Below are 20,015 nucleotides of genomic sequence, written 5' to 3' on the forward strand. Positions count from 1 at the left end.
GGACAATATATTTGTGATGTATTTTGGAAGTTGCTCAAATTTCACTATTTTTATTGCTTTGCTAAAATGTTCAGACACAAATGAATGTGTATCTTCAGTATTGGTCACTTAGACTGAAAGAAATGCATCAACTCCTGTGTTGGAGAGAACAGCTTGTATTCTGTAGCAGGTTGGTGGAGTTTTATGCACACCATTATTTCAAGATGCTAAATATCTCACTGGTAGAGGAACATTGTCTGGAGTAGAGTTTTTCCTCATTCCTCAACTTCTAGAAGACTTTGTTGGGTGTTAGGTTGAGGATTATATAAATTCAAAACAGAACACAACCAATGTGAATACATATGCGGAGTGTTCACACTTAGTGGTTGAAAATATATACAGGTGCATCTGAAGTCAGCACATGATTGTGGTTGTACTGAACCAGATTGAGAGATAAAAAGTAGCTGCAAATGCTTCTCAGGTTGACATTTCTGTATTAGAAAATCTGTATTCTTTTCTATTTGAGATACCATATCTTTGATTCCTATAAGCTGCAATAACACACACACACGCACACGCACACGCACACGCACACGCACACGCACACACACACACACATGTAGTGTTTCCATGTTTTATGGGGACTTTCCATAGGTGTAATGGATTTCATACTGTACAAACTGCATTCCCCTACACTGCCTGTGCCCCTAAACCTACCCATCACAGGAAACATTCTGCATTTTTATTTTCTCAAAAAAACTCTTTTTGCATGATTTATAAGATGTTTTTCTCATGGGGACCAAAAAATGGATTTCGGATATTGCCATCTTTGTGAGGTTAACATTTTGTCCCCATAATGTAGGGATTACCACCCTCTCTCTCTCTCTCTCTCTCTCTCTCTCTCTCTCTCTCTCTCTCTCTCTCTCTCTCTCTCTCTCTCTCTCTCTCTCTCTCTCTCTCTCTCTCACACACACACACACACACACACACACACACACACAATGGGTTACCCAATTTTTCGGCATAATCAAATTCTAATGTTAAATTCACACTTTAAGTGTTATTTTGTTGATAAGGTACGAGATGGTCTGATTCTTTTCACAGCTCATTCAACATGGAAGACTTAAGTCAGAACATATATGGGATGATTACATATTAACACTTAACAACTGTGATGGAATTCACAGAGACCCTAACTACAATTTGCACTGAGATCCCTGGCATAGTATAATAGTAAGAACACTCAAAAATATGAAATGTGTCCCCTCCATCTCATTTAGTCCTACACCCCAGTGGCAGTTCTAGAACATTTCAACTGGGGAGCCACGCTGGGGCCAGTTGTACTCTTAGGGGGACCAGTTACAATATACATTGTTGTTTAGGCTGGCCACAGGGGGTCCAAGCTTATTCTCACAGGGGCACTGATTCTTAAATACAGTACTTTTTGCTAGAATAATTTGCAAACAATTATTTTTCTTAAAATATTTTGAATGCATTTGGCTTGAAGGCCATTTGTCACATTATAACTGTTAAAGATGACAATTTCAAAACTACTTAGAATAGCCTGGCTAACGTCAGACATCGTGCGCGCAAGGCAGCAGCAGCAGCAGCACGAACGATTTAGACACCTTTTATTCACTCATTAGTACGAATTGGTCGTGAGATAGCGTTGACTTAACCTACGCGCTTAACCTACTTAGCCTACGCGCATTGATACTGATTCGAGGATTTTTGCGGGAGGCCTTGGCGGGAATCGATTATTGTGACATCACACGTCTGGACCAGAGTGCTTTCTCGCCTGTCGTGACTGCAGACGATCGCGAAGAAAATCGATCAACAGAACACATTAAGAAGTAAGTACAATTGTTCTACATTTCGACACCCTGCTTTACTGATATTGGGGTCCGGAAGGTCGGGGTAATTTTCCATTTGTTTTTATTAAAAGCTGTGCGTATTTATGCAGGTATGCCGGGAGGTAACGTTAAGAACCAACGTCAGTGTGTTGCTTGCCAGCATTTAATATATGTTGCATGCAAAAAATGCCCTCACTGCAAAGCACAGCAGCCTTACAAGAAAAGACTGATTGAGGCCAGAACCAAGTTTGCAGCTCAGAAGTCAGAATATGTCAAAAACATAAAGAAGAACTGTAACCAAACCCATGTGCTAGAGTCAAGCTTCAAATTGGTAAGTGGTGCATACTACTATAAGAATGTAATTTACTGTAAAGTTTGACTTTTTGAATTAAGATTATTCTGAACATTTTTGATTTACATAACTATTGTGTTATTATTTTAATCAAATATAATATTTTTATTTTAATCTGCAGCCGTCCATGTCTCTTTACTGAACACACATTACGTCTCTTCTTCTGCGCATGTACAACACTTTTAACCAACCCACCCAGCAAAAACTCGTTGAAAAGACGTCGAAAAGACGACATTGCCAGACGTTTAAACAACGTTAAAATTTGGTTGAAAAGTGAAAGGTGAAAAGACGTCTTTTTCAGGTCGTTGAAAAGACGTATATACAAGGACGTCCCACTTGCGTCTAAATCTGATTGTAAAGTGAAAGTTGAAAAGACGTCTTTTTCAGGCCTAATTTCAACCGCATATTAACGGTTGAAATTAGGCCTGAAAAAGACGATTATATAATATTTTAATTAATGTCAAAATAAGACAATACACAAGAGTACACAAACTATGTGTTTATTGACACATCAAAAACAATTTTCATCAAACAGTGTAAAAACAATAATTGTGTGAACTATTATTACAAAAAATAACTTTTCTATATGTAAAATCTAATTTATACCTGTTATCAAAGCTGAACTCTTCAGTGTCACATGATCCTTCAAAAATCATTCTTGATTTGATGCCTTAAGAATCATTTATTAGTATCAATGCTGAAAACAGTTGTGCTTCTTCATATTTTTGTGGAAACCATGATAGTTTTTCAGCATTCTTTAAATAAAACTTTCAAAAGAGCAGCATTTATACACACACACACACACACACACACACACACACACACACACACACACACACACACACACACACACACACACACACACAGTTTAAGCATTTACTGTAACTTTTGATCAAATTAATCCATCTTTTCTGAATATTTTTTTTCAAAATATTAAAACTTTATAAAACAGAACAATGACCAATTATAAACACAAAGAACTCATTAAAGATTGTTCACCCAACAATTAAGATTGTCATTAATTACCCCTGTGCAGCTCCAAACCCGTAAGACTTTAGTGCAGAACACAAATGAAGTTTTAGCAGATGCCTTCTGTGCACATAAAACAAAACATTTTTGTTCACAAATGATGTATCTCTGAAGCATGTTCACAAGCATGCCTCAAGCCAACACAACACGGATGCATTGTGGTGCTCTCATGAACATGCATCGGATATATATATTTTGTGAAAAAATATGCTGATTATTTTTGCACACACAAAGCATTCACGTTGCTTCATAAAATCGAGGTTAAACCAAGTGGGTTACTTTGATGTCTTTACTACCTTTCTGAGATAAACTATGAAATGGAAGGACAGAAATCTCTCAGATTTAATTAAAAAGAAGATGAATAAAATTCTCACAGTTTGGAACAACATAAAGGTGGGTGATGAAATGTTTTGGTTAAATGTTATACATTAGGTAAATCAGTCAACATATCAATAAACCGCTTGTTCTTCTGCTCCTTCCACCATCCCAATCTGGATTATTGAACCACGACAGAAGCTTCCACTTTGAATACTTTAGCCTGGCTGTTTTTCTCCAGCATCTAAAGAGAGAAAGAAAACAATAACCCAAATGTAAATGTTAACACAAAACAAAACAATGGTTGTCTGTTAGTTTCCACCTGAGGGCACAAAAGACTGAACATGATTAATAGCATGAGAATAATTTACTAAAATTTTCAACACCGTTTTGTTACTTTCTCTACATTGCAAATGTTGTACAATTAAAATAACTATGCAAGTACTACAAAAAAGTAAACTACTGAAAAGGATGGTACACTGGAAATATGGTCATCTTGTACTCACCCTCATGTCATCATCATCAATTGAAACTGGGAACCTGCACACACTGTAAAAAGATGCAGTGGCCTGTGGTTTTATTTAGCTGTACAAACAAAAGGGAAACAAGATGACAACATCACTGATTATTCCAAAATATTTCATATTTCTGTGCAAATTAAAGTGTACTCATTCTTCATCAGTGATTATTGACTAATTAGTATGTGAGGGGTTCTCAACTCTTGACCCTCAAGGTCCAGTGTCATAAAGGATACGTCTCAATCAGCTTCATAGTTTCCTAGGTTGTGAATTAGTATATTGTGTTTATGAATTCGGGCACTGGTAAGAACAGTGGCTCACTACAGATCGTTGACTATATATACACACTACTGATATTAATGAACAAGATAGACAGATAGATAGATAGATAGATAGATAGATAGATAGATAGATAGATAGATAGATAGATAGATAGATAGATAGATAGATAGATAGATAGATATTAATATACATATATACATAGATATTAATGATGTATTTCTAATGCTATTTACAGTACATAATAATAAATACTGTTACATAAAAACCTTCCCTTTATTCAAAGAGATAGGAGCTGCTCTTGCATACCCGAGAAGCGTTTTAAAGATGACCACTGTGCGAAAGGACTTGTCTTAAAGGGACTTTGGTATAACTTACCAGTCATATGGAACATAATGTCTAGAGATGTTCTTCGACAGGGGTATGCTCCAACTTTAGAGCACGGCCATCAGCAAGGAAGAATCTACGAACATCTGTCACAGAGACAAAAATATTTAGTAGCCTATTCAATGTAAGGTTTATTATAAATAAATTATAGCAGCACAAACGCAGAATAGAAAAAGTAATTTACAGATATATATATATATATATATATATAATATATATATATATATATATATATATATATATATATATATAAAAAATAGAATTAATTTTTTTTGGTTTACTTATTTAATAATACTAACACAGTGTCACTTATGTTTGTACATTAAAGCCTTTTTTTAAAATAACTATATATATATATTTGCAAAAGAAATTTACAGATGCATGGTGATATAGATGAAATATGATGTATATTCATTTTTGATATAACGTTATATTGTGAAAAAATGCATATGAAGTTCAAAGTGCTTTCTCAGATCACCTGTTTCCTTCTGTCTGTACTTCCCATTGGAAATTATAAAATATATGCGGTAGGTAGAGGGTTTTTTCTTCTTCTGGAATCACAGAACAAATTGTATCAGTATTAGTGTACAACGTAAGATCATAACGTGTATGAAATCAGCTCATTTTCATGCTGTTTAAATGACGTCACCGATTAACCGTACAGTTCATATTTTAGGTTAAATTAATTAGCTTACTTCCAAACAAAACTATCAAAATATCTCATCTACACATAAAATGTGATTTTAAAAGCCCCAACTTCCATTAACAAGAGCTTTAACCTGCCTGTAGTTAACGTTATAGCCTAACGGTTAAGATGCTAACGAACTTTTTCCAAAGATACTAACGTTAACTTAAACCATTTCTATAACGTAATATTCAACGGAAGCGTGTCATACACATGAAAAGTGTAAGGAACATTTGTATGTACTATTTGTGTAATTGTAGGCACTAAACTTACCTGAAATTATGCAAACAACAATGAGAGACGGAGTTTTGCTGCTTGTCAGTTGAGTTGCGTAGCTCCGTTTCTATGGTAACGCCCTCTGCTCCAGTTCAAATGTGACGCGAATGTTCAGCGCGCGCGCCCATTAAAACGCGCAGAAGTCACGTAGCATTTACATAAATGCATAAATGTCGAATTAATAAAGTTAATAATTTGATAACCAGATAAAATGTCCTGAAACTTGATACATTATTAAGTGGATAGCAGGCCTAATTCTAGCATCAACCTGTAAATGGAAAGAGAATAAAGCTGTATTGAGAATGAAAAACGATCAGTTTTATAATATAGCTAATATAATATAGCTTTTGAAATGTATAGGCTACGTGTAGAAATAAAATAGCAAAAATGCTGATTAAAATCTATACATAAGACATACAGCCTACTGTTGCAGATGTAGCCTAGTAGAACAACTTGTATGTATTTTTAATTATATATTTTGAAATGGATTTCAATATATTTAACAGTGCACTTCAAATATAACCTATGTGAATAAATTACGGGTGCAATTAAAATTAATTTATTAATAGGCTATAAGTGTGGTTTATTGCAGTCTAAACTGTGATATGTAGGCTAATATGTTTTTATGGATGCATTATATTAAAGGCTGAATGTAGTGATTGTTAACAAAAGTTCAGAAATAGATGTAGCCTATAATATACAACAGTCTATTTTTTCACTTGCTTTAGTAGACTGATTAATTATGTTTATGTGGTCGAAACAGACGCACATTTACTTGGGCTAAATTTGGAGAAAACAGAGCCCAGTGTTTAACGTCTTTTTTTGGGCTATATTTGGACCAAATCAGACGGACCAAACAGAGCCCAATGTACAACGTCTTTTTTTGGGCTAAATTTGGACCAAATCAGACGGACCAAACAGAGCCCAATGTGCAACGTCTTTTTTTGGGCTAAATTTGGACCAAATCAGACGGACCAAACAGAGCCCAATGTGCAACGTCTTTTTTTGGGCTAAATTTGGACCAAATCAGACGGACCAAACAGAGCCCAATTTTCAACGTCTTTTTTTGGGCTAAATTTGGACCAAATCAGACGGACCAAACAGAGCCCAATGTGCAACGTCTTTTTTTGGGCTAAATTTGGACCAAATCAGACGGACCAAACAGAGCCCAATGTGCAACGTCTTTTTTTGGGCTAAATTTGGACCAAATCAGACGGACCAAACAGAGCCCAATTTTCAACGTCTTTTTTGGGCTAAATTTGGACCAACTCCGACGGACCAAACCGAGCCCAATTTTCAACGTCTTTTTTTGGGCTAAATTTGGACCAAATCCGACGGACCAAACAGAGCCCAATTTTCAACGTCTTTTTTTGGGCCAAATGAAGGCCATGACGGGCCGACTTGAATTAGCCCAAAAAACAACGTCTAAAAGACGTCTGGTGCTGGGTGGGAACCAATAAACATACATGACACCCACATTCATTTTTTTACCCAAATACTCTTATAACTATATTAGGTGAACTCACGTTTTGTGAAATATCAGTATTACTGTTAATTTTTTATTAAACATTTAGCTACATTAAACCTGTTATATGTTTATTTAAATCACTGTACTCGACTTTATTAGGTGCATTCATTTTCAACAAAATAATGAACTCTTGGGGTTTACATTGTATAGGCTAGCCAAATCCTATAATAGAATAGGATAGCCAAATAGTTCTGAATCCTGCCTTGTCTGCCACTTCACTACTACTTGTATAGATCTGTGGGATGACAAGGGGTTCATCCAACCATATGTCGCTTGAACCAACAACTTTTTCTCACTGTTCACCTTTATTCGGATCATGCACAGAATGTTTACGTCAGAGATCTCAAACTGGTTCCACGGAGGGCCTAGTGTATGCTGGTTTTTAGTCTTTATCTTCTAGTAGTGACCAATTAAGACCTAGACTGCCAGATGATGGAAGATCCTAACCAATTACTGACCTACTCAACCAGTTTTGTACAAGATAAAAGAGTAAAACCAGCATACACTAGTCCATCCGTGGAACTGGTTTGAGACCTATGGGTAACGTTAATCGAATATACTTCAATAAAGTATAGTTTATTGTCTACCAGAGTCACAGGAGAGTGACATGACAGGATAGAGAATCTGATTTAAGTAAACAAAACCCTGGGCAGCGCAATGCCAATTCTGCACTGGTTCGTGCAGGTGGCCCAAAGAAAGTTAGACCGTACATGTTAGACTCGAACTTATGACCATCATGACACAGACTGTCCGACGCAGCGAATTAGCCCACTATGCCACGCAGATCACTGTACTTACAGTAGACTATTATACATTATGTAAACTTACCTAATCTTAACCCTAACCTCTTTAAGTTCTTGCCTAACCTTAACCGTTCACAATATAAAACTGAACTGTCATTTCCACAGCACACAAAAATGTAATTTGTTGTATGAATAACACAAATGTACAGTGTAATCCTGTGTTAGCAAGGGGTGAAACTGGGTTGCAGAGCCATATGTCCATTATGGAGATCATATTGCAGCTTTTCATATTCAACAAAGAAATAAGCAATACAATTACTAGTTTGTTACTAGTTTACTAGTGTACTTGCAATGTAATTTACACATATCTTGGTGTGATCACATTTTAGCTGGATCGCCTTGAAGCTGTTGGATACTACCCCATATTACTTTTGGGGAGTAAAAAAAAATCTACATTTACTGCCGATGTCATCAGCAGCATTGGGCTGAATCTTAATGAGGAGCTTCTGGGAAAGCTGAAGGAGGTCTTTGGGTCAATCCTGAAGTGTGAGTAAATGTTCAAAATTGAAACATGTATTTGGTGGTAATTACTGTACATTTATGGTTAATAATTTAATTTAGAATTATTTCATATTTGTGATTTCTAAATATTCATAATTATTGTCTTAAGTGTTTGTAAAATTGTTTCTGTTTCTTAAGTACACTCCCGAAATCTGGAGAAGGAGAAGGTAGCTGAAGTTGAAGACAGTATTCCTGCTAGGGAGTCAGCTGGTCAGGAAGAGGATATGATGCAGCGAGGTACAGACTGTTTTCCAGTCAACGCCACACTGGCGTAGAAAGGGATGTGTGTGTATCCTATATGTGCAAAAGAATGTACGACGGGCTTGCAACTTTAGAAAAAATGAATAGTTGTCCAAATTCTATATTTCATTTTTTTTTTTCAACATTGTGTTTATTTGTCTTTTAGAGTTTTAAATTACATACAACAGAACACTCTCTGACACAAAGAACAGTGTTACCATATATAAATGTTATATCCATAATATCATTTGACACAAGTTAACAGAGACCCACCATCTCCCAACGAGCAGATCACTGATTGTAAAATTAATCATGAACGTCATCCTCCTCCTGATCTTCTGTTAAGTCTGTTACTTCTGCAAAAAGCATGAAAGGTCCCCAAATACTTTCAAACAAGTCTGTATTTCATATTAATATTGTCTCACATTGTAACCATGTAAAACAAATTATTCTATTATTATTTTCAATTTGAAAAATAATTGCTGCTACCTAGCCACACGTCTTTAGAATCAGCTGTAGCATAGCTAAAATATAGACATTGATGGATTTTGATGGCCTCTCTGTGCCCTTTCTGTAAATCCTGCACACTGCACAGTCATCCTGTCAGTCATCGAGTGGCCTTGAATTGAGAAGAGAAAGCCCCTTCTCTTTACAATAACAAGATCAACAGGCTTGTGTGTGTGATGTCCACACTTGACTCTACCCTATGACCTAGTTTATAAGCTACAGGCCTCAGGGTCAGATGTACTAACGCTTTTGCACCCACTTCAGGCGTATTTGTTTCGCAAACTGCGCATGAAAGCATGGCGAGGTATGAAAATGAAAATGGCTAATAGCGCATTCTATGTAATGCATATGCATTAATGGGAGGATCATATAAAGAGATGGGAGGGGAAGCATTAATTATGTATTCGTATTTTATGTATTATGAGGCCTAATTATGTATTCGATGTTATGTAGCCTACTACTTTAGGTAATACGTCTCTATTTTGCGGTTAAATTTCTCCGCCTCAGAAAAGTTTTTCTTCATAAAGTTTAAGGTCCTGCCACCTTTTTTCACCCTTTCTACCTATTTGTGGGTCGAGGATATTACAACATCGATGGTAATTTCGGTCCAGATGGCATTCATTTGTGTCGGTGTGGAATTCCGGCCATGTATAATATTTAAATTCGATGCCTACTCATAAACAAGAAGATCATATCACTAAATCTTTTTTTCACCGTTTTGACCCGACCAATAGAGAGAGAAAGAGGCCCATTCAACTGTTTAAAGGGCGCAGTGTACGATGTAGTGGGCGGAGACAGGCGCAAACTACACAAACACCTGCAACGTAAATATGAAGCAAGTTAATGTGGAGATCCATTTTCTGCAACTATGCTCTTATGAAATATGGTCACATTTCCTGTATCTGTGAACTCTCTTTGTAATGTCCACCTTTGAAAAATGTTGTTATTATGTAATGGGTAGAGCATTATATGACACTCTTCTTTTGTTATAAGGTCCTTTAGAATCTGACACTGGGGTGCTCACCCTTACCCCATGTGCGGAGGAAAATGAATCTGACACTGTGGTGCTCACCCTTACCCCATGTGCGGAGGAAAATGAATCTGACACTGGGGTGCACACCCTTACACCAGGTGCGGTGGAAAATGAATCTGACACTGTGGTGCTCACCCTTAACCCATGTGCGGAGGAAAATGAATCTGACACTGTGGTGCTCACCCTTAACCCATGTGTGGAGGAAAATGAAACCGTGTGTGAGGATTCTGCTGGACCAGATGCTGCAGAGACAGATTCCAAGATGGATGTTGCTGAGTGTGAAGACATGGCACAAACAACATTCTGTAGTGATTTGGTTCAGCCTGCAGAGCACGGTAGGCATTCATTCACATTGGGTTTAGGCCCACTTTAGAACCATGAAAAACAAATGTAGAAAATAACCTATAAATACTGTTGTCCATCATAATTTGTTGCAGTCAAGGACACCAAAAACACAGAAGGTGTTCCAAAAAAGAAAGGGAGAAAAAGTTGTCAAAAGACACGTAAGTATTTGGAACGTCTTGGCCCTTTACTGTGCTTGTCTTGCCAAAAAGCGAGACAGAGATCTGAGATCAAGGTGATCATAGTGTTTTAATTACCTGTACATGTAAAAGTGAGGTATCTGTATAATATCTTGTTTATCTTGTTTCCTTTTCCTTATCATCTTATTGATATACTGCATTCTGAAGTGATCCAATAATGTTGATTATAAAACATCAATGCTTCCGTAATCCTTATGTCAGTTGTGATTATATAGGTCTGCCATGCGAGGAATGTGCAGAGCGGACATCGGCCGGAAACTTTCTTTATTCAAAGATTCTAAAAAGAAGAGGGGATCTGGTAAGTTATTGATTCTTCTATTTCATAAAGATTTTTTTTTTTGGGGGGGTGGGGGGGGTATTTTTTTATGAATGTTGTTTTATGTTTGTTCTTTTTTAAATAAAATCCCAAAATCTGGAAGCCCAATCTGCTTTTGGTTCATAAAATATACATTTTGCATTAGAAATGTCAGTAAGACATTTAAAGTGATGGTTCGGAGTTAGTTAACCCTAGGGTTTTTTGCAACTTGACATCGTTCCAAACAACCCCTCGCCAGCTTATATCCCTTGTTAAAACATTGGTCGAGAAAGTGCTATTAGCTGATTGACTAAATGCATGCGCTAATGGATCCAAACATGCTTCGTACATTACCCCACTAATAATGCCTAGAATCGTACCAAACTTCGACAGTAGTACAAATAGTTTTTTAACCTATTTGTACTACTGTCAAAGTTTGGTTTTATTCTGGGCATTTATTAGTGGGGTAAATGTACGAAGCACGTTTGGATCCATTAGCGCATGCATTTAGTCAATCAGCTGATAGCGCTAAATCGACCAATGTTATAACAAGGGATATAAGCTGATGAGGGGTTGTTTTGCTCGATGTCGACTGACTCAGAACCATCACTTTAAGATTTTGTCATATATTGATTACAAAACACAACTATTTTTGTACAACCGTGTTATGCATATTTTGTCATGTTTTAAGTCTTCTGTGAAACTAAAGCCCCGTTTCCACCAAAATTACCCAGAACAATTTGTACCAGGAACTTTTTTACAGGAACTTTTCTCCCCCCCAAACCTGCAACTGTGCGTTTTCACCGCGATCTAAAGTTCCGTGAAGATTAGGCAAATTAGTCCGGTGATGTAGAATTGCGCACAACTGCTCCTCCAAGTCCGTGACGGACAGTTATCATTTTTGCACGACCGCAAAAATGAACAAAACATTATGACATTTTTTGTACCGATTGAAAGATTTAGTGGACTGTTTACATGAGACGTATCTAAACCGATCTGGTGTTTACATGTGATGACTTTCAATCCCAATCATTTTGTCACATGCAGTTTGTCTGCCGCATCAAAAATGTCAACGCTGTTTTCTCTCCAGCAGCTGGAATGTGTTTACTGTAGCCATAGCAACTCTTAACGGCCACCAGGACTAATACAGTATTTTATAAGCTATTTATTTGTTGTAAAGTGTAATAATCATCTCAGAAAAAAAAAATCTTCTGTCAGGCGCAGTTAAAGTAAAAACTGCCTAGGGCAATATACGCTGTGTCAATATTCCAACATTATCTTCATAACTTAGGAAATAAAAAGTTTACCCCTAAGAAAAATAAGCTTTCCTGTCTTGTCAACATGAGCGCGGTGTGCGCTGTCACGTCACGTAAGGACGCACACTTAAAACTAATCGGTCAGGTCGTTTACATGGTGAAAAATAGACTGTAAAAAAATTAATAACGAGTTAATAACGAGTATTAAGAGTTTTGCTGGTTATGTATAGGTTTACTAAAGAGGAAATTAACAACGACAGAAAAGAGCACTATATGCAGATTCAGCAGCATGCAGCATATTCAGAAAGCTTGTAAAGCTAGATTTAAAATGACAATGTATATTATTATCAGCTATTACGGACATTGAACGTGAGATGGCTGAGATGAACGCGCGCCATCAGACAGAGAGCTAGACTGATATTTACTGAACGTAGACAGAACCTCGCAAAAGATTTTTAAAAATTCCGGTTGAAATAAAATGCTGCGTGAGCTAAACCAATCACCATGCTCGGCGCCCAAGTCCCGCCCTCGAAAGTTCCTGAACTTTGAAAAAGTACTACCACGCGAGCAGGGCCGTTTATATTTAAAATGTATAATAATTACCCGGAACTTCTTTTAGACCCTGGTTCCTGCGGTCAAAACACACCGAGTACCACCCAAAGTTCCTGGGTAAAGTTCCTGCGGTGGAAACTGACACTGTTGTGTTAAGATGAACGATTGGCTTGTAAAGTGACTTACACTTTACAAGCCAATCGTTCATCATAACACAACAGTGTCAGTTCACATTACATTTGGTTTGGAACCAAAACCTCAATGTTAATTTGGCAGCCAGTAATTGGATGGTTGCTCCAACGTAAACATCTTTGCTGAAGTGTTTATAAGTAAGGTGTCACACTGAAACACCAAAGACTCATACCATATACAAAGACTCATACCAAAGACTCCAGTTGAACACTTCTTGGCTTCCAGCCTCAAAATAGAGTGGTTTGGATTTAAGAACTTGCTTACAGACTACTCTACCGCTCAATTTGCAACACACTACAGAAATATCAGATTGGAACCCACCTACAGCTTACCATGCTAAAATGTTGACTTAATCTCTTTTTAAAACAAATAAAAGCATTGTGTCTGAGTGTGTACAGTAGATGACATTGGATTCATATAGTGCTCAGACAAATATATTGTCCATTTAAAACAGTTGAGAATGGATCCATGTATTAAAAGATTTTACTGAGGACATAATGGTCCATGTGATAGGATGTTTGTGAAGGAAATAACTCAAATAGCTAGTTACAATGGCAAGAAGCTGCTATGTTTAGAGTTGTAGGGGTCTCGTTTCAGCTCATATCATTTTACTGCACCACAGGGTTTTGTATGGGCTCAAATTCCCACCCATTGAATTGCAGTCAAGCATAAAAAAATAATAAGCATGAATCAAAATTTTAAAAACACACGTGAAAATATAACGCACAAAACTGAAAAATCAGTGCATAATCACAAACAATGCGGTCATAGAAATACAAATAATAAGCATGAGTCAAACATTTAAACAAGTTAAAAAAATTATATTGCTCAAAACTGAATCATGAATTCTAAATTATCTGAATCGCACACAAAATCATGTTTTCTGCACTTATTTTCATTTTTTGTATGTCTGTGCTCTTTTCTCCTTTGCTTGTTTCCACATTCTGCGCTTGCGTTTCCAAATGTTGCAGTTCGAGTTTCATGTAAATCACGGGCGGGTCTTAGCATCACCATTTGTCCACTAGTTCTAGATTGACAGCTCATCCCGTAGCCAGACAATTCATGCGATTCATGCTTATTATTTTTCTAGGCTTGACTGCAATTCGATGGGCAGGAATTTGAGCCCATAGTAATGTCTTATTTTGAGTTGTGTTTTTTGGAGATATCTTCATATACACATCTAAATTGTAAGGAGACAAGCATAAGTTTATAACAATGCCTTTGTTTACCAGAAATGTGTTCATTAAAACCAAAGCAAGTTATACAGTATATGTTTTTTCTTGCAACAATGTGTTTTTTTGCTGAGTGCAACTTAAACTTTTGTGCGACATATAGTCTGGAAAATATGGTAGTTTCTATGTTTAGCTCTAGGGATTGGTACCAGCAACTTTGGGAATTTGGTCTGTTTCTACACTGTAAAGATGAAGCCTGCTGAGTTTCTGTTCGATGTCTTTAATTGCACTCACCTGGTGAGCCAGGTCTTAATATGTACCAGACCAGACGGTAGCAATGAAATATTGTGGAACTGGTTTTGTGGTCCAGAATTGGTGATGAGGGTCATTTTGATGATGTTGGTAAATGGTAGGCAGGAGGGAAATGCATTAATCCATAAAAATACATTGTAATGTTTATTAAATGTAATACACAGGCACAAAATAGAACATATTTTGGGCGAGACCAACAACCTGACACTGGAATGTTAACAAAGGCTTAAACTGAAGACTTAACTTTATACTGAATCCACTAGCAGCAGCAAAGAAGGCATGTACCATGACACATGATGTCACAATGAAAGGAAACGATAGACAAGGGAATTATTAAACAGGGGGTACTACTAATAGGGGAATAGAAACCTGGTGTGGAGGATGAAGACAAACAAGACAAACCATTGCACAGTTGATTTAATGCAACAAGTCTAATGTAAATGTTGAATGATTAAAAAAACATATGCATCTTTTTCAGGTATTTATTCAATGGCGTCCGTGTGCGACCTGGTATGTATAAATTTTAGGCAACATTACAACACACTCTATGTCCTGGAACAGTGATTCTCAAAATTCTCCAAGGGAACCCTTGATCACCACACAGTTTTGTTCTAGCCCTGAACAAGCTCTCCAAGTAGATTCAGAGTTTGCTACTGTAGCTCTGGAATACATCTAATACAGGGGTGGGGCAACCTGATCCATGGAGAGCCTTAGTGTATGCTGGTTTTTCCCTTTAATCAATGCATAATTAGGACCTAGACTGCCAGGTGAGGGGAGATCCTATCCAATTAGTGAGCTTCTCCATCAATCTGGTACAAGGGAAAAGAGAAAACCTGCATACGCTTGGCCTTCCTAGGATCGGTTTGACACCCCTGGTCTAATGTATTGCATGGCTGGGGGTTTCTTCAAGAGGTTTTGAGAACCATTGGTTTTGATGTTTTTTTTTTAAGACCAGTTTTTGGTTGCTCTGCATAGTTTTAACCCAAGGCTACAGTAAAGTGTACAAATTCACTTATTAGTGAATGAAATCAGTAGAGAATGAGTAGGTAGAAAGTGTAGTTTTTAGTTTAGTGTCTTGTCTTGCCATAATATTGGCACACATTTAAAGATGTATGATCAGTACTGTGGATCACCCGTATGTGGTGCAGCACTTTAAGTCGCTGCCTGGCAGCACAGCCTCATCAATATGGGCAGTGTTTTTGAATCTTGGTCTGCCAGGTGGGTATGCTTGGGGTGGCATTAATTGGTACAACACTGCGCAGGCTAGACAAGTAGACAGACACAATCAGGCTGTCAGTATTGTGGGATTTCTTATGTGCAAGTCTGCCATGTGTAAATTCCATAATGGTTGAATATGTAGAACATTTGCAGAATATTAGATTTCAAAGCAGAACTTGGTAACAATTTTAAGTTAATAAAACTGTCTAGAAATCATTTGGATAGTTCAACAACCTGTTCTGGGCTGGGTTTCCCGAAACCTTAACGCTACGTCGTTCTTAAGTTACACCTTAAGCTGTACCTTATTGTTATTACGTGTTTCCCGAAATGTTAAGTCAAGTATATCTTCTGTAAGTCATACTTTCGTAAGGTTGGTCAACTCTTACCTTTACCTTTTCACTGTTGCAGGTCTATATGAATATAATTCTTAATAAGTTTTAAAGGTCCCGTTCTTCGCGATTCCATCATTCAAACTTTAGTTAGTGTGTAATGTTGCTGTTAGAGCATAAATAATACCTGTAAAATTATAAAGCTCAAAGTTCAATGCCAAGCGAGATATTATTTAACAGAAGTTCCCTTTCAAAGCCTACAGCAAGCGGCCGGTTTGGACTACAGCGCTGCACTTCCTGCTGTGATGACGTCACTAGAACCGTTTGTTGACTAAAGCTCCGCCCACAAGAACACAAAAAAAGGGGGCGTGGTGTTGTTGCTCTCCCACGTGGAGAAGAGCGCGCATTCAGCTTGCATCTCCCCGTTATGGTAAGAGGCGGGACCTTTCCGGGCAAAGTGTGCTAAGCTGCTGTCCAATCACAACACGGGAAGCGCCGGCCCAATCAGAACTTGTTACGTGTTTCTGAAGGCAGGACTTCATAGAACAAGGAAATCATCAGGCCGTTTTTAGGACAGAGAAAACAGCGCTGTACAGATAAGTAAATTGTGTGAAAAATACTGTGTTTTTTTACACGCGAAACATGAACTCATGAACATGTTATATTGCACACTGTAAACATAATCAAAGCTTCGAAAACACGCGAAGAACGGGACCTTTAATACACCCAGACAGTGTTCAGTTAGGCTAATTCAAGTGTTTTTTTCATGCAAATAATAAAATTGTCATTACACTGATTGTTGTTAGAATTTAAATTATATTATTATATATAATACAATTTTATAAATTTATTTTAATTAACGAGCCGTTTTAAATGCCAGTGAAAGCATAGGCTACTGTCAGTTAAGTCCTATTCGGACGCTAATATTGTTTCTCATGGTCATGGGCTCATACAGTAAGTCAGTTATTTTAGTGCCGTCCAATCCATAATATCAGTGTTTTTTTTCTCACCCAACCCACGTAAAAATCCCTGGGAAAATTAGTACCTACTGATTTTTGACAAACAGGTCGTACGATAATTTAATTGCCGTCTGAATCCACATCTCCAAGTTTACAAGAAGAGATTCAAAATCCACTGTTTAAATCCGTATGACGTACACTTTTATTACTGAAATGCTGTAAAGTATTTACAAGAACAATATTTCATCACAGCTCCATCTCAGCAAACAAAAATAGGAAAGAGAAGAAACTACATAAATAATTGAAATGGTTATTATGGCAGCAATATATGATACAATTTTAAAATGTCAGCAAGGCTATTATAGGCTAGTATAGTTTGGGTTATTTTTTATAGTATCCAATGAGTCCTAATAAGTGTATTTATTATAATTTTAAACTATTTATGAAGTGCTTATTTTATGAAGAACACCGCTTTCTCACATAAACAGCCCCTGCACAAGAGAATAATTGATTCTCGAGCCATCGATATCAACAGATTCAGCAGCATCAACACGGACAGCACCGGGTAAAGTCGCACGTAAGAAGGTATATCTTAAGCAGCTTCCTAAGGTATAGATCGGGGAACACACCTACAAATGGTAGACCTTCAGTTAAGTTTTACCTGAAGAGTATTCATAGGACAATGTTATCGGGAAACTCAGCCCAGATCTACCGAGCTTCTGCTTTAAAACTTTGGAATCACCACGAAATGTGTGTTTCTTTGAGAAAATTGTACCTTCATTCGCCAAGATGACATTAAATTAATGAAAATATGTATTGTTTACCAGTGCCTATGTTGCAAATGTCTATCACTGTTGGAAATGACAGATTTATTCATTATTTAAATATAACAAAAAAGACACTTGTGTCCTAATAAGTGTTTTAGCTTATCCGTAAATAATTAGGTTTTTACTAACATTTCTGATTAATTTAACAACACCTTGGTGAAGTAAGGAATACATTTTATCAAAACACATGAACATTCCTGGGTCATTACACATTTCTGAATCGTGGTGTAGAGACGTCTGGGTTGAACAAGCATTGTGAATCAGAGGAAGTGATTCGACCATCTTGCACCCAAGTAAGGTTCCTGATGAGACTAAGCTTAGAGAGGAATTGTACATGAGAATTGTGTTGGAATACAAACAGAGGGAACTGATCATTATTAAAGACAACTATGCAACGATATGAATCTAACCATATCTTTTATAGGTGAAACATTATACCTGTTAACTTGGACAGCTATTAGAACAAGACTTACATGACATAATATACATTTTCTTATTATTGCAGTCCTATCTGTAGTAAAAAAATGTCTGTCAATTATATTACTGAAATATGGACACTCAGTCATTTGTATATAAAGCTGTGCATGCTGAATGGTAGTACAGTATTTTATCTTTCATTACATAAACAGTAGCCCCTACTATACTTAAGTTAAATAGGATAGTGAATAAGACAGATTAAAATAGTTGCTGAATTTTCTCATATGATTTCTTACTCTCTTTTGAAACAGTGGGACCAAATGGAAGAACAGTTGGGAGCCTTTGTCCTGCCTTTGAGATGTTGGAGATGTTACATTGTAATTTGAATCATTGCAAATAAAAAAGTAAATCATTCATTTGTTCATTTTCCATTTTTTAAATGAGCGTTATATGGTTCATTATACTGGACATTTACTTTGTATAGGCATTAATAAATATATCTTTGTGCATAAGTGTTGAGGTCATAATATAAGTATCAAAAGAACAGGCCTGTATACTGTATTATGCTCTTTTGGACAATGTTTTGACTTAAGTCAAATCTAAATGTCTAACAAAAGGTGAAATTTGGAAGCATTATTATGGGTACTTTTTAATTTATTTGTAGAATCAAATCACCTTGGTTTCTCAATGATGTAATTGGTCAAACACATAATGTTTCTCTATATTTTTTTTAATTGCAGTCTAGATATAGTCTAGTAGTATAATACAGTTTTTAAATGGGTTTACTTTAGTCATGTATTTATTTCGTACAATCTGTATCTGCACAACATTCTAGTAGTGACAAAAGTGCGCAGTGGTCGCAGACACAGCACGGGGCGCTGTTTGTCGGAGGGCTGTCTGGACTACTGAAATCAAACGAAGAAGAGTAAGTGCGCACCATATGGGTTGTTGGTGTTGTTGTTTTTTTTTTTTTTGCGCACCATGGTGCGCGCACACACTAATAACTCATTGACACACGTTAGTTGGATCCAATGACAGTAAAGGTTGGATCAGAGATGTATGTGGGTTCCGCAAATTCACGTCCTAAATACTGTATATTAGCTGATCAAAAATGAATAAAAATTATATAAATTGTATCATGAAATATACAGGATTGACTAGTCATGTCGTCCCATGATGAATAATAGGCCTAATCATATTTTTAGGCTTAACCAATACATTATATATTTGGATGCAGTTATATACTAAAGTTGAAGAACGTAATCAAACGTTGCATATAGGTCCCATGAATAGATCTAAAAGAATAGCCTATTCAAAATCTCACATCTAACATTAAATTATACATATTCTTTATCACTTAAAAAAAAAAAAAAAAAAAGGGAATTAACCGTTTGTCTCCATATTAGTTTGGGGTTTACATTCAAGCTGTTGAATGAAAATGCAAGTAGTTAGCCTAAAATTCAATGCTATTTCCTACACGTACGTCAAGGGGGAAATGCACTTGTTTCCACAAACAAATTTAACAAATTTGACAACAAATTTGTTTAAACTTTTTTATTAATTCTGTTAAAATCTTCTTTCTGTTTTATAGGCCTATGTCTATATGCATGGCGGTTTACTTTTATTATTATTTAATTGTATGTAACTTTTGCAATTGTG

At 36.6% G+C, this 20,015-nt stretch overlaps 1 long non-coding RNA gene across 1 annotated transcript; it reads right to left on the reverse strand.

Moving 5' to 3' along the window:
* Positions 1 to 3,493: 3,493 nt before the first annotated feature.
* On the reverse strand, positions 3,494 to 5,768 carry LOC137071815 (uncharacterized). Its single transcript, XR_010904504.1, has 5 exons — positions 5,671 to 5,768; positions 5,191 to 5,263; positions 4,704 to 4,798; positions 4,035 to 4,113; positions 3,494 to 3,772 (listed from the first exon to the last, which is right to left on the reverse strand). It is a non-coding gene; the product is annotated as an uncharacterized lncRNA (long non-coding RNA).
* Between the last annotated feature and the right edge of the window lie 14,247 nt (positions 5,769 to 20,015).

Source organism: Pseudorasbora parva, chromosome 3, assembly GCF_024679245.1.
Source record: "Pseudorasbora parva isolate DD20220531a chromosome 3, ASM2467924v1, whole genome shotgun sequence".
Taxonomy (NCBI): Eukaryota; Metazoa; Chordata; class Actinopteri; order Cypriniformes; family Gobionidae; genus Pseudorasbora; species Pseudorasbora parva.